Source organism: Cibotium barometz, chromosome 59, assembly GCF_041138505.1.
Source record: "Cibotium barometz isolate CiBa-2024 chromosome 59, ASM4113850v1, whole genome shotgun sequence".
In the NCBI taxonomy this organism is placed as follows: domain Eukaryota; kingdom Viridiplantae; phylum Streptophyta; class Polypodiopsida; order Cyatheales; family Cibotiaceae; genus Cibotium; species Cibotium barometz.
Genome location: NC_141104.1, coordinates 35,778,811 through 35,793,823, shown reverse-complemented (window position 1 = coordinate 35,793,823; position 15,013 = coordinate 35,778,811).

Genomic DNA, 15,013 nt, shown 5'->3' with positions numbered 1-15,013 from the left:
TAACCATATAGATGCGCCAAACCATCGTATATGTATAAATCCTCGAGCAAAGATATGCCAAAAATATAGTCCATAGTCCTTGGACATAAACCAAGCTTTTCAACCATTAATATTGTTTACCTGAAACAGTTCAAGGCAAACAAACAACACACAATTCTCCTTGTATGGGCATACAAGGGTAAAGTGTCAAAAAACACTTTTACAATAAATTGCAAAAAAGCATCAACTTTGTAAAACTCAAAGTATACTTAGCTTTTCTTTACCAAGTTTGTCATGAAGTCAAAAGAAATATCTCGTCACCATATCCATAAGATACCCTAACATATACCTTCAAATAGCTTGCTCATAAACTTGATTTATAATCCACAATAATCCATATGGAAAGAGTGCTAATCACGGCCACATAAGACCAACTCCAAACTCTAGACTTCGAGGATAACATATACCTTCAAATAGCTTGCTCATAAACTTGATTTATAATCCACAATAATCCATATGGAAAGAGTACTAATCACGGTCACATAAGACCAACTCCAGACTTCGAGGATAAATTATGTGAATCCATAAATCCTTAGACCTTCAAATAGCTTGCTCATAAACTTGATTTATAATCCACAATAATCCATATGGAAAGAGTACTAATCACGGCCACATAAGACCAACTCCAGACTTCGAGGATAAATTATGTGAATCCATAAATCCTTAGACCAAGCTGTCTACTGCTCATGCTCTTGACACGACTGCTTCCATAAGCTTAATAGAAAAATTATTGGTCAGTGTGGTCCCCAATTCTAATCTTTTCTCTTTCTCATTATTGGAAGAAAGTCTGTTTCCGAGAAAGCTTATGCTCTAATACCACTGTAACTAGACGGGGACCCAGAACAATAGACAGATACTTCAAATATACTAAACAAAGCTTTGAAACACAGTAGAAAGAACCACAATAAAATATGACACCGCACTGAGATGGAACAACCGACCCTTGTAGGAACTTCTCTATTCAAATGGAAGCTTTACAAGAAACCAAGGTGCAGGTGCGGAAAGCACCAGATTTTCCAGAAAGCATCAGCAAAACTCATACCCAGATCTCTGCCAAAGTCAAGATAAAACAACACCGAAACCTGTCCAAAACAATCTCAGAATAGTCCCAAAATCCAGGCCCAAACACAACCCGTTGTACAGCCAGGACTGTGAGAAAATTCACCATGGTACGGCATGCCTCAATCGTAGCCAGTAGCGAGAGAAAGCAGTGTATGACAACCACTAGAAGAAGACAGAGAGAGCTATGATGTACGACCAAGAATATACGACCAACAAATGGCGGGCTGCCATACGGCCACCGCAAAAGGAAAACCACCACCAGTCAGGTGTACGAGCAGAACTACCAGTTGTACTTGCTATACATGACCAACGTTGAAGGATGTTAGTATACACTTAATGCCCGCCTCTCAGCATGTATCTCACTTTGATGTATAATGCACATTTGTTAGGCCCTCATTATGAGGAGTAGTCATGGTGCATATACACTTAATGCCCGCCTCTCAACATGTATCTCACTTTGATGTATAATGCACATTTGTTAGGCCCCCATTATGAGGGGTGCATATGTCTTTAGTGGGAACCCTGGCATAGACACCAATGGCGTCATTATTGTGACCATTGATGATGGTTAGGAGATGGCCAGGGATGCAAGCGAATATTCCCTCGGATACCAGGTCCATCATTAGTGGGCGGTGGTCGATGGACCACATTCTTGATACGCGGGCGGTGAGCGCTTGCATCCGAGGGATGCAAGCGAATATTCCCTCGGATACCAGGTCCATCATTAGTGGGCGGTGGTCGATGGACCACATTCTTGATACGCGGGCGGTGAGCGTGTCTATGTAGTGTTATTGCATGGACCACATTCTTGATATGCGGGCGGTGATCGTGTCTATGCAGTGTAACTGCCCTCGTTGTATACACGTCTACCACACCGCCTACAGTACTATATATAGACATGGTTGCTCCTGAGCTAAGGTATCCAATGCTTGTGAGTATCCACTCCCTTCTACACCTCGTACATACTCCATCCAAAGTCTGTCTAGATCGCCATCTAAGCTCCACTTGAGAGCACACGGGTGGACAGCACCATCACTTATACCTCTTTGGTATAATCTGAATTTTAAATTCTCTCCATTGTGTATCTATTGCATTGTCTATTGTGCTTTGTCTTGCTATCTCTTTCCGTTGTGCCATATTCTTATAAAAGAGAGAGAGAAAAAGCTGCTGTCGACCAGGGGATGTTGGCAAAAGAGAAGCCCATCCCAGCTTTTATAAAGTCGTCTGTCCCCTATATTTGTTTTGATTTTTCCTTTTTTGCCAAAAGTGGCTGAGTATGCCCAAAATATCAACTTTTGTGCTTTTCCCAACTTGTAGCCCAAGTTTTTTCTAGGCGCCTCCTTCTGTCCACCTGTCCATGCCCAAAATAATAATGTCTAGCCCGTCAATAATGATGTGTGAACACACTGACTTATAAACATTATAAGTCACTTTAATGAATAGAATCCCATGTTGCTCATACTCTGTAGCCATCTTTCAGGCCAAACTTTGCCAGTGAATGCTTCAGCTTTCTTCTATGGAAAATTTCCATTGTCACCTTGGTTCTATTCTATGTATGGGCTTACCTCAAAATGCTGATCAAGACTGCTGAAGAGACCAAATGGTAGCATAGTGCACACGTTGGCCATCTTGCAGATCTCAAGAAGAGAGCCGATGGAGACAGAGGAGTACCTTAGTACAAAGTGGCCAGATTACAAGAGGAAGGTGGCCAGCTCTTACAGCTTACATTCAAAGGTGCTAAGAAGAAGATTATTAGGTATTAAGGCAGTAGCGGCCTGTGCCGTCGAGTGGCGAACTCGTACAACTTGCATTTTGAGGTGCTATGAAGAAGCTACTTAGGCATCGAGGCAAAAGCAGTCTATGCTACTGGATTTGGATCAGCACAATAGGCACTGAGAGAGAAGAATGACCTACGCTCGTAATGCCAAGCCAACAGTGAACCAAGATGAGTAACAAGTAGTGGTCCAACATCATTCTCCAAGAAGTGTAAGGAGTTGCATTTAGTGTTAATGCCCCCTAAATATATATTCTCTATGTTTCTAAAACAAATCCTTTGGAAGTAGATTTGTGAATATATCTACAACATTGTCATGAGTCACCACATCTCCTATCTTGAATGAAATGCTCCTTCATATTAATGGTGGACTAGCCCTACAACGTCGTCCAGTAATTGGAGGGAGAGTTGATAAGGGATTACCACAACAATGAAGTGGACAAGTTCTCCAAAGAGAGTATGATACTAGATTCCTCAAATGACTAAGGGTTATAATGTTACGTGATGCTATGTATGCTCCTTTGAGTAATGTTGTCGTAGTGTAATTGACTCAACAACTCCATGGGTGTTTGGTTCCACAAAAAGCAAAAAGGGATGCCATCTAAATCATCCTTTGAAACAGTTGCATCAAATTTCAACAAGAAGGGAAGTGACCTCTTAGAGGAAAAGTCAATTAACGAATTGGCTACTTAATGGAGTAGATGATGCAATTAAAGAGTTGAACTTAGAAGAGACCAACCATGCCACCCTCTTTTAAACCTAAGGAGAGATATGGTTTGGTGTGATCTATTGCATGAACCATACTAGCTCAGTTGAGTCCATGGCAAGCTCTCTATTATGTGTATTTCCACAGACTAGAAAATCATAAGGCAATCATGAGACAACTAACTATTTGTTGCTATATATATAGGCAGTGATGTGTGTGAACACACTTAGGACTGCCGGGGCACTTTTTCCCTCTTTAGGAGGTTTTTTCCCCCGGCTTGTATATACGCCCATCATTCTAGGGCTAACTTATCTTTGTACATTGACACAATCTAATACACTTTGTGTTGTATGCATTCTTGCTTCTTCTTCTCCAAGCTTTGTGTGCTTTCCTACAACCCTAATTCCAACAATTGGTATCAGAGCAGGCATCGGCTCTCACGGCTACGCCGCCAGCACCCTCCGACTCACGTTCTCCAATTGAGGTGAGCTTTCACGAGCGCTTGCAGGTCCCTATACTCTGCAAATCATCCCATAGGACTTTGCGTTCTCAGAAATCCCATCTGAGGTCGTTTCGGGCTCCGTTTTTGCATTTCAAGTTCTGCACAGGTGTTTTCATCATTTTCTGTAAAAATTTCGACAGTGCAGTTTTCTGCAAAACAGGCATACGTACTCTATTGTGGACCGTGCTACATAGCACAAGTTGTTTTCTGTTCAGTCTTTACTTCATTACAAATAGCTTTTGCATCATTTTCAGTCAGTGGCCATGGCTGATAACAGCAATGATGTATTTTGCATGTTATCTGCTGCTGATAACAAATTGGATGGAGACAGCAACTACCCACTTTGGGCATACATGATGCAGCATGTTTTGGTTGTAAAAGGAGTGTGGAACATTGTGCAGGGTATGGATGTACATCCAGGTTCTGTGGATGTAGGATCTGTTGAGGATGTTGCAGGTTCTAGCAGCTCTACTGTTGCTGCTGTTTTACCCACTACTGAACAAGCTCGTTGGGATGGTAAAGATGCGCAGGCTCATGCCTTGATTGCACTTTCTGTCAAACGTAACATCACCCCACACATTCGTTCAGCTAAAACAGCAAAATAGGCTTGGGATATTCTAGCTGGTTTGTATCCAGGTCGTAACGAGGCAAAAATCGCTTACCTGTGTAAAGAGCTAGAATTAAAGATTATGTAGGAAGATGATGACATGAATGTTTTTCTTGCTGAGATTAAAGATCTCAAAGAACAGTCGATTTCTGCAGGTGAGATTATTCCTGATCATTCTCTTGTGCAGACTGTTCTTGATGCTTTACCTGAGACATATCAGACTTTTGCTTCCACGTGGAGACTTCTTAATGAGGACAGACCTGATGCTGTCAAGTATGATACTTTAGTCAACAAGCTCTTGCAAGAAGCGCAGTCCAGGCAAAACAGGGCCAGGCAGCGTGCAGTTGATCAAGCATTTATGGCTGCCCAGCAATAGAGAAGAAGTGGTAAGGCAACCCCTTCCACTGTTTCTTCTCCTATTAGTAGGTCTGCAACTTCTTCTCCTTCCACAGGTAGCAACAATAAGTCTAAGAAGGCTCTTGATAAAGGCAAGAAAAAGACCAGGTGCAACTATTGTAAGGCAAATGATCATGTCATTAAGAATTACCCTAAGCTAAAGGCTAAAGAGGCAAAGAAGAAAGAGTCAAATGCAGCCACAATAGCGGATGCTTCTACAAATGCAGATTCTGCAAATGTTGTGCAGGATACAAAATGGGCGTTTAGCGTGTATTGCCAGTATGACCCATCTGTACATGATGCATGTTTGGCAGTTTCTGTTGACTCTCATGTTTGGTATTTTGACAGTGGTGCTACAAAGCACATTACCTCGCATCGTGATATGTTCACTTCTCTTGAGGCTGTCCCTAATGGGAATACTGTCACATATACCAATAATGTTTCTTACCCAGTGAAGGGCGTTGGTAAAATTATGCTTACTGCTGCAAATGGCAGCGCTTTCACAATTTCAGATGCTTTGTATGTGCCAGGGATAAAGAAGAATCTATTGTCTGTCTCTGCGCTTGCTAGACTTGGACTTGTAGTCAAATTTGTGGATGACAGATGTACTGTTCATGATTTGACTTCTGGTGATACGATTATTGTATCTGGCACCTTGTTTCGTGGGCTGTATAGGCTCAATTTTATGACAAGTGTGTGGAAGATTCAGCAAATGCAGTTTCTGATGAAAAGGCAGTTTCAGATGCAAAACTATGGCATGCTCGTTTTGGTCATCTGATTACTCAAGGCATACATGGGTATATCCACTGAAGGCAAAGTCCAAAGTGTTTTTGTGCTTCAAACAGCTTTTTCTTATGGTTGAAAATGTATCCAATTGTACTGTGGGCACCCTCCATTCTGATCGAGGGGGGGAATACTTGTCTAAAGAGTTTGATGCATTTCTGGCTAGTCGTGGGATAAAACACCAATGTACAGTGCCATATACCCCTCAACAAAATGGTGTTGCTAAGAGAAAAAACAGGTCACTTATGGAGATGGCACGATGTATGGTCAAGAGCCAAGCTTTGCCACATGCGTTTTGGCTTGAGGCTATCATGTGTGCTGCATATGTACTCAACAGGTGTCCCACTAAGGCCTTGCAGTCTATTACTCCATACAAAGCTTGGCATGGCAGGAAGCCTTCTATTGGTCACTTGCGTGTCTTTGGTCGCTTGGCCTATGCTTTAGTGCCTGTGCAACAACACAGAAAATTGGATGATAAGACTATCAAATGCATTTTTGTTGGCTACAGTGCTGAGAGCAAGGGTTACAGATTGTATCATCCGTAGTCAAATCGTATCTTGATTAGTCGAGATGTTTTTGTAGAAGATGCTGTGCAGCCTTTGTTATCATGTACCAAAGAGACAGGTGTGAGCTCACGGGATGTATTTGATACATTGTTGCCTCTGTTTACAGGTGGGAATTCAAATGTAAGTCCTAATGAGGCAAATATTCAGCCTATGCAGATTTCAAACGACATCATAGATCAGCCTATTTCTAATGCAGATTTACAGGATGTAATTTCTGAGGATAGGGCTGAAAATGAGCAAGCTAGAGGTATGCCTAAATGGCTGGTGCAAACCTTGCGTGATAGTAAAATTGATGCACCTATATCTAGTCGTACTCGTTCAGGTTTTCAGCATGCCTCTTATGCATCAGATTGTTATTCTTTGGCTGTGTCTAGTATGTGTGAAGAGGAAGAACCTCTTTCATTTGATGAGGCACAAAAATCAGAAAATTGGTTGGCTGCAATGCAAAGTGAATATGATGCTATAATGAAGAATGGTACATGGTCTTTGTGTGATTTGCCTATTGGTAAAAAGGCCATTGGATGTAAGTGGGTTTTTAAGTTGAAACGAAAGCCAGATGGCAGTGTTGATCGCTATAAGGCTAGACTTGTTGCAAAGGGTTATGCTCAAGAAAAGAGCATTGATTTTGATGAGACCTTTGCTCCCACTTGTCGTATGACTACCATTCGTAGCATTTGTGCATTGGCAGCTCATAATGGTTGGAATGTACATCAGTTGGACATAAAGACTGCGTTCTTGAATGGAGATTTGCATGAGGAGGTGTATGTATCGCAGCCTCATGGTTTTGTTCAAAGAGGGCAGGAAAACAAAGTGTGCAGGTTGAAAAAGGCTTTATATGGTTTAAAGTAAGCTCCACGAGCTTGGTATGAAAAGATACATGCATATTTGACTGCACATGGTTTTCAGAATAGTCCAACAGAAAGCACTTTGTATGTTAAACATGTGGATAATGTACATCTAATCATTGCTCTCTATGTCGATGACATGCTGCTCACAGGACCGAATGAGAGTCATATTGCTGATTTTAAGGCTGATTTGAATGCCTCTTTTGAAATGTCAGATTTGGGACATTTGCATCATTATTTGGGGATACAATTTAAGCAGTGTGATGGAGGTATTGCTTTGTGTCAGACAAAGTATATTGAGACATTGTTGCGGAGATTTGGCCTTGAAGACTGCAAGCCTATTGCTACTCCAATGGAGACAGGTTTGAAGTTGAGTCTTCATGATGCTGGAGATCACTTTGATGTCACACTTTATCAGTGGTTGCCTCATTTATGTATGCATTACGAGGCCGGACATTCAGTTTGCAGTCTCACAGGTGAGCAGGTTTATGCATAGCCCAAGGTCTCAGCATTGGAAGGCAGTTAAATGTATCTTTCACTACTTGAGTGGCACCATACATCTTGGGTTGTTTTATCCCAAGGGGGGATCGTTGCCACCAGATTTGCATGCTTTTTTGTACTCAGATTGGGCTGGTTGCTATGACACAAGAGTGTCCACAAGTGGTTTTTGTTTCATGCTCGGTAGCTCATGCATATCTTGGTTGAGCAAGAAGCAACCTACTGTGGCCACTTCGAGTTGTGAAGCTGAGTACAGGGCAGCTTTCACAGCTACGGTTGAGTGTGTGTGGCTCAGACGGCTTATGGCTGACTTGGGTGTTGGACAGGAGTCTGCCACCTCTATCTTCACTGACAGTAAGAGCGCATTGGCAGTTGCAAGAAACCCAGTTTTTCATGCTCGCACAAAGAACATTGAGGTGCATTATCACTATGTCAGGGAGAGACTCTCAGCAGGAGAGATCAGCTTGGCCTATGTGCCAACACAGGACAACCTCGCCGATCTTTTCACAAAGGGACTTCCTCATGAGAAGTTCGAAGCTTTCCACAAAGCTTTGGGCTTGCTCCCCTTTGTGGATTGATCTACTTCGGGCATGGCACTCCCCTATACATGAATGCCAGCTCTCGTTTACACCATCACTCCCAGGGGGATTTGTTGCCATATATATAGACAGTGATGTGTGTGAACACACTTAGGACCGCGGGGCACTTTTTTCCTCTTTAGGAGGTTTTTTCCCCCGGCTTGTATATACGCTCATCATTCTAGGGCTAACTTATCTTTGTACATTGACACAATCTAATACACTTTGTGTTGTGTGCATTCTTGCTTCTTCTTCTCCAAGCTTTGTGTGCTTTCCTGCAACCCTAATTCCAAGCTTTGTGTGCTTTCCTGCCACCAGATTTGCATGCTTTTTCGGACTCAGATTGGACTGGTTGTTATGACACAAGAGTGTCCACAAGTGGTTTTTGTTTCATGCTCGGTAGCTCATGCATATCTTGGTTGAGCAAGAAGCAACCTACTGTGGCCACTTCGAGTTGTGAAGCTGAGTACAAGGCAGCTTTCATAGCTACGGTTGAGTGTGTGTGGCTCAGATGGCTTATGGCTGACTTGGGTGTCTGCCACCTCTATCTTCACTGATAGTCAGAGCGCATTGGGGTAGTTGCGAGAAACCCAGTTTTTCATGCTCGCACAAAGCACATTAAGGTGCATTATCACTATGTTAGGGAGAGACTCTCAGCAGGAGAGATCAGCTTGGCCTATGTGCCAGCACAAGACAACCTCGCCGATCTTTTCACAAAGGCGCTTCCTCTCGTGAGAAGTTCGAAGCTTTCCGCAAAGCTTTGGGCTTGCTCCCCTTTGTGGATTGATCTACTTCGGGCATAGAACTCCCCTATACATGAGTGCCAGCTCTCGTTCACACCATCACTCCCAGGGGAGATTTGTTGCCATATATATAGGCAGTGATATGTGTGAACACACTTAGGACTGCCAGCGCACTTTTTTCCTCTTTAGGAGGTTTTTTCCCCCGGCTTGTATATACGCCCATCATTCTAGGGCTAACTTATCTTTGTACATTGACACAATCTAATACACTTTGTGTTGTGTGCATTCTTGCTTCTTCTTCTCCAAGCTTTGTGTGCTTTCTTGCAACCCTAATTCCAACACTATTATCATTAATGACAACCGCTACCTTTATTATTGTTGGCCTTTCTAGATCTACATATAAGACCAAAAAAAATGCAGCAACTTAGGGGCATATTGTTCCCCAACACAAGGGATTATAAGCTTCCTAGAAATGCCTTAACTACCACCAATGCTACCACCTTAACCCCAACTCTACATGTAACTCCAATGAACTAATTGGTCATGATGATAAAATTCTAGAATAAGGGGAGGTAAAACATGAGTCGAGAGATTCAAAGCCCACCCACATTGGTGTTAAGACATTGTATTATGGAGAATGATAATATCTACCCTATAAAACTAGGGGAATAAGACATTAATTTATCAACCGAAAGGTAGCTATTGCATTGTTTTCATTGCTAGGAGCCTCATTGGGTTTTAAGTGTCCCATTTAGAAGATTATGGCCGCTACAATGTCAAATATCCCTTTGCTAGTTTCCTTGTTCCAAGGTAGCCCAAGTGTATCAAAGGACTTAAAGGTTTGGATGGATAGAGCAGGAAAGGAAGAATAACCACCATTAGAGTCAAGTCTAACACTAACCTGCTTATATAGAGATGACAATTCCCAAAGATAGTTCCCAAAGTTCTCGTGAACAAGATCAATTATTACTACATTAAGAGTGACGACATGAACATGACACTACTTGCTATACGATGAACTTTAAGTTACGACAATATTAGATGAAGGTGTCCGAAACAACATCATCTCACTAAGATGTTGGGAGAAATGAGGAAAGCCTCCGCATAAATGAGCTCAGTAGTGCTATGGGTCTCTTGTGAAATATCAAAATAAAAACATTTGGCCTGAGTTTCCATCACACCTTCTTCTGCACTAAAAGGAATTGATCTCCTATGATACCATTCTAGGGATCCCTATATGATATCACACCTTCTGCACAAAGTAATTGGGATCCTATGATATCACACCTTCTATACGAAGTAATTGGGATCCTATGATATCACACCTTCTACATGAAGTAATTGGGCTCCTATGATATCACACCTTCTGCACTAAGTTACTGAGCTCCTATGATATCACACCTTCTGCACTAAGTTACTGAGCTCCTATGATATCATTCCTAGGGAATCCCTATATGAGAGAGGCATACTTGGTCCATGATTTTGGGACACGGACTCCAATCATATCTAAGAAGGACCACAATATATCCAAGAAATACCATAGTAATATCTAAGAAGGACCATATTTTGAAGTTCAAATCGAGAACATAGAAAATCCACCCCATGAGTAGACATGGACCACATCTATATCCAAAAAGAGGACCGTACTTTGAAGATCAAATTAAGAACATGAAAAATACATACAACCCATGAGTGATGGGGGCTATTAATTGAAGAGTCAATCATGATTGCAAGAACCGTAGTTGCATCGCTCCCAGAGCTAGAAAACTATGAGAACTAGGGATACATGTTCTAGCCACAATAGAACTAGATTTTCCACAATGGATATTCTTCTAAAGAAGAGATTAGCACCATATTTGCCACAATTGATGCGGTAAGGAGATTGAAAAATCCCAACACCTCCCCATCCACTTGCATTGCTCGCAAAGCTACAAAACTATGAGAACTAGGGATGCATGTTCTAGCCACAATATAACTATATTTTCCACAATGGATATTCTTCTAAAGAAGAGATTGGCACCAGATTTGCCACATAGTTGATGGGGTAAGGAGATTGAAAAAAAACCAACATGCCACTTGTGATAGGATAGGTGTGGTGTTTTTAATAATTTATTAATTTAGTTTTTTGAGATGTTTTAAAAAATTAATCTCACATCTCTCTCTCTCTCTCTCTCTCTCTCTCTCTCTCTCTCTCTCTCTCTCTCTCTCTCTCTCTCTCTCTCTCTCTCTCTCTCTCTCTCTCTCTCTCTCTCTCTCTCTCTCTCAACCCTCTTAAAGAAATTTGGAAAAAACAATTGAAAGTTTTTTTCTGAAACAAAACCCCACCTTCTCCATCCCAAGTAGCGACGAGTTTGCCACTTGGGATGGGAGAGGTGTGGGTTTTTTTTCCAAAATTATATTTTTTGTATTAAAAGGTAAACTTACCTCTCTTTCTCTCTCTCAAACACACCAAAACAGGATTCCACTTGTGTGCTTTCCACGATTGACACTCACTATTTTTTATCCATAAATCTCATCCATATCTATGCATCACTGCATACCATTATAATTACAAAACAATAAAAAGAAAGTATAAGGATTTGGAAAACTACATGTAGTGGGGTAAGCCACCCATTGAGCTAGACAACAAAATAACCCTAGCAAGCACAAGCCCACAAAGCATGTGTGTGTCATACCAAACACCCCCATCCATCTCATCTATCACTAGCACTGCCTACCAGTGGGATAACCACTAACTGGGGCCCCTAGGATGCCCCATTCCCAAGGTAGAGCTCCACAACTAGAAGTACTCACCTATGAGCCATAATCCCAATATATAGCCACTTTCCAACCCTATAGGAAACCTTGTAGGCAACTAACTATTATCATCAATGACAACCAATAGCTTTATTATGGTTGACCTTTCAAGATCTACCTATAAGACCAACAAACAAAAATGCACCAACTAAGTCGCATATTGTGCCCCAACACAAGGGATATTAAGCTTACTAGAGATGCCTTTACTATCCACCAGTCCGCCTTAACCCTAACTTTGCAAAGTAACTCCAATGAACTAATTGGTCTCATAATAAAAACCTAGAAGAAGAGGAGGTGGAAAATGAGTCCAAAGATTCAGAGCCCACCTTCATTGGTGTTAAGACATTGTATTATGGAGAATGATAATGTCTACCCTATATAACTACAAGGAAGAGATTTTAATTATCAACCAAGAGGTAGATTTTGGAATGTTTTCATTCCTAGGAACCTCATTGGATTACTAAGTGTCCCATTTAGAAGATTATGGCCAATACATCCCTTTGCTAGGTTCCTTGTTCCAAGGTATCCCAAGTATTTCAAAGGACTTAAAGGTTTAGATGGATGGATAGAAAACCTAGAGTGGGAATGGAAGAACAAACACCATTAGAGTCAAGTCTAACACTATAGAACCCACTTGTATAGAGAACATAATTCCCAAAGATAGTTCCAAAAGTTCAAGATTGATCATTACATCGAGAGTGACAACGAAAACATGGCAATACTATGATGATTTAAGTTACGACAATCTTAGGCAAAAGTGCTGGAAACAACATCATCATCATTAATAAATCATGGGAGAAATCCATGGATTACATAAGCTTAGTAGTTAAGATGGTTGTGATGGTGCCATGGGTCTCTTGTGAAACACAAAAATCTAAACATTTGGCATGAGTTTCCATCACACTTTCTCCACTAAGTAATTGAGATCATATGATATCATTCTATGGAATTCCTATATGAGAGAAGCATGCTTGGTCCATGATTGGGACATGGATCACATTTATATCCAAGAAGGACCATAAATATATCCAAGAAGGACCACATTTATATCCAAGAAGGACCATATTTTTAAGGTCAAATCAAGAACATAGAAAATCCACCCATGAGTATATCCAAAAAAGGACAGTATTTTTAAGGTCAAATTGAGAACATGGAAAATACACCCCATGAGTGATGGGGGCTATTAATTGAAGAGTTGGTCATGATTGCAAGAACACCATAGTTGCATTGCTCCCAAAACAAAAAAACTATGAGAATTGGATGTATGTTCTAGCCACAATAGATATTCTTCCAAAGAGGACTAGCACCAAAACAGAAATTCTTGTAAAGAAGACTGGCACCACATTCGCCGTAGTTGATGATGGTAAGGAGATTGAAAAAAACAACCATGCCTCCCCATCTCAAGTGGTGAGCTCACCACTAGGTTAAGAGGGTTGTGGCATTTTTTTTAAAAAAAATTAGTTTTTTTCAAAAAAAAAGAGTAAAAGTAAACTCGCCTCTCTCTCTCTCTCTCTCTCTCTCTCTCTCTCTCTCTCTCTCTCTCTCTCTCTCTCTCTCTCTCTCTCTCTCTCTCTCTCTCTCTCTCTCTCTAAAATAAATTTGAAAGAACAATTGAAAAGTGTTTTTTTGAAAAAAAAAACCCACGCCTCATCCATCCCAAGCGACAAGTTTGCCACTTGGGATGGGGGAGGTGTGGGGTCTTTTTTTCAAATTTCTATTTTTTTCATTTTTTTAAAAACCCACCTCTCTATGATTGGGAGACATATGCACATAGCATATCCTCCATGGTCTGATTTACATGTTCATTCTTCCCATCAAACTCAGGATGGTCATGTGAACTCATACTCAACTCTCACTCTCTCCTCGCAACACTCTAAAATAAATTTAAAAAAAATAATTGAAAAGATTTTTTTTGAAAATAAAGCCCACGCCTCCTCCATTCCAAGTGGCAAGTTTGCCACTTGGGATGGGGGAGGTGTGGGGTCCTTTTTTCAAAATTCTTTTTTTTTTTTACTCACCTCTCTTTGATTGGGAGACATATACATGTAGCATATCTTCCATGGTCTGATTTACATGTTTGTTCTTCCCATCAGACTCGGAATCTCGGGATGGTCATATGAACTTATACTCAACTTACTATCCAATTTCATGCTAAAATTGTCCAATGAACTTTGGATCTCAATCACTGGCAATGCTCCAATTTCACACCAAAAATGTCGAGTGAAATTTGGGTCTCAATCATTGACAATTTAAACTAGCAAGCCATAAAGGCTAAACAAATTCTTAATGAACAAATGAGAAATAGTTGAGATTTTCTCTTTTGTAGAGATGAACCTAGCCAATCTAGTGGGTCGGTCATTAACAATCACCCAAATGGAATTATTCCCCCTCAAAGTCCATGGTAACTAACCATGAAAATCCATAGAAATACTATCATTTCTTTTCAAGCATTTCTAATGCCATCAATAAGCCACCACATCTCAAGCACTCAGCTTTATTATTTTGAACTTGACATTGCTGGCAATTTTGAACACATTATTTGACAGCAACCTTCAACTTCTTCGGTCAGAAGAAATCTCTTCTTACCAAATGCTCAACCCCTCTGCACACTCGGATTGCCTAGCAAAAGGCATGTCATGACACTCAAATATAATGTGACTCCTTGTACCATCAACATTAGGTACATAGACCTTTCCCTTTCGGAAGAGAAAACCATTACAAATAGAATACTTCATCATACTAACATAAATAGGAGTCATCATAGCTTGGACAATATCTCTGATTCTACTAAAGAATCTATCACATGAATACGAGCCCTTGTTGAGAGAGTTAGGTTAAATTGAATCTCAACAAATGAAGATTAATTCACATGGCCAATTCTACTCAAAGCATCTGTCACTTTATTGGTGGATCCTTTTCAATAATGAATCTCAAAATCAAACTCTTGTATAAGCTTAGACCAATGAGTCTTTTTCTCCCTCAACTTTGGAGAATTGCAAAAGTATTTCAGAGATGAATTATCCACAAATACCACAAAAGTAGAGCCATAGAGATAATATCTCCACTTTTTCAAATTATGAATAACATTAAAAAACTCTTTCTCATGCATAGGGCATAG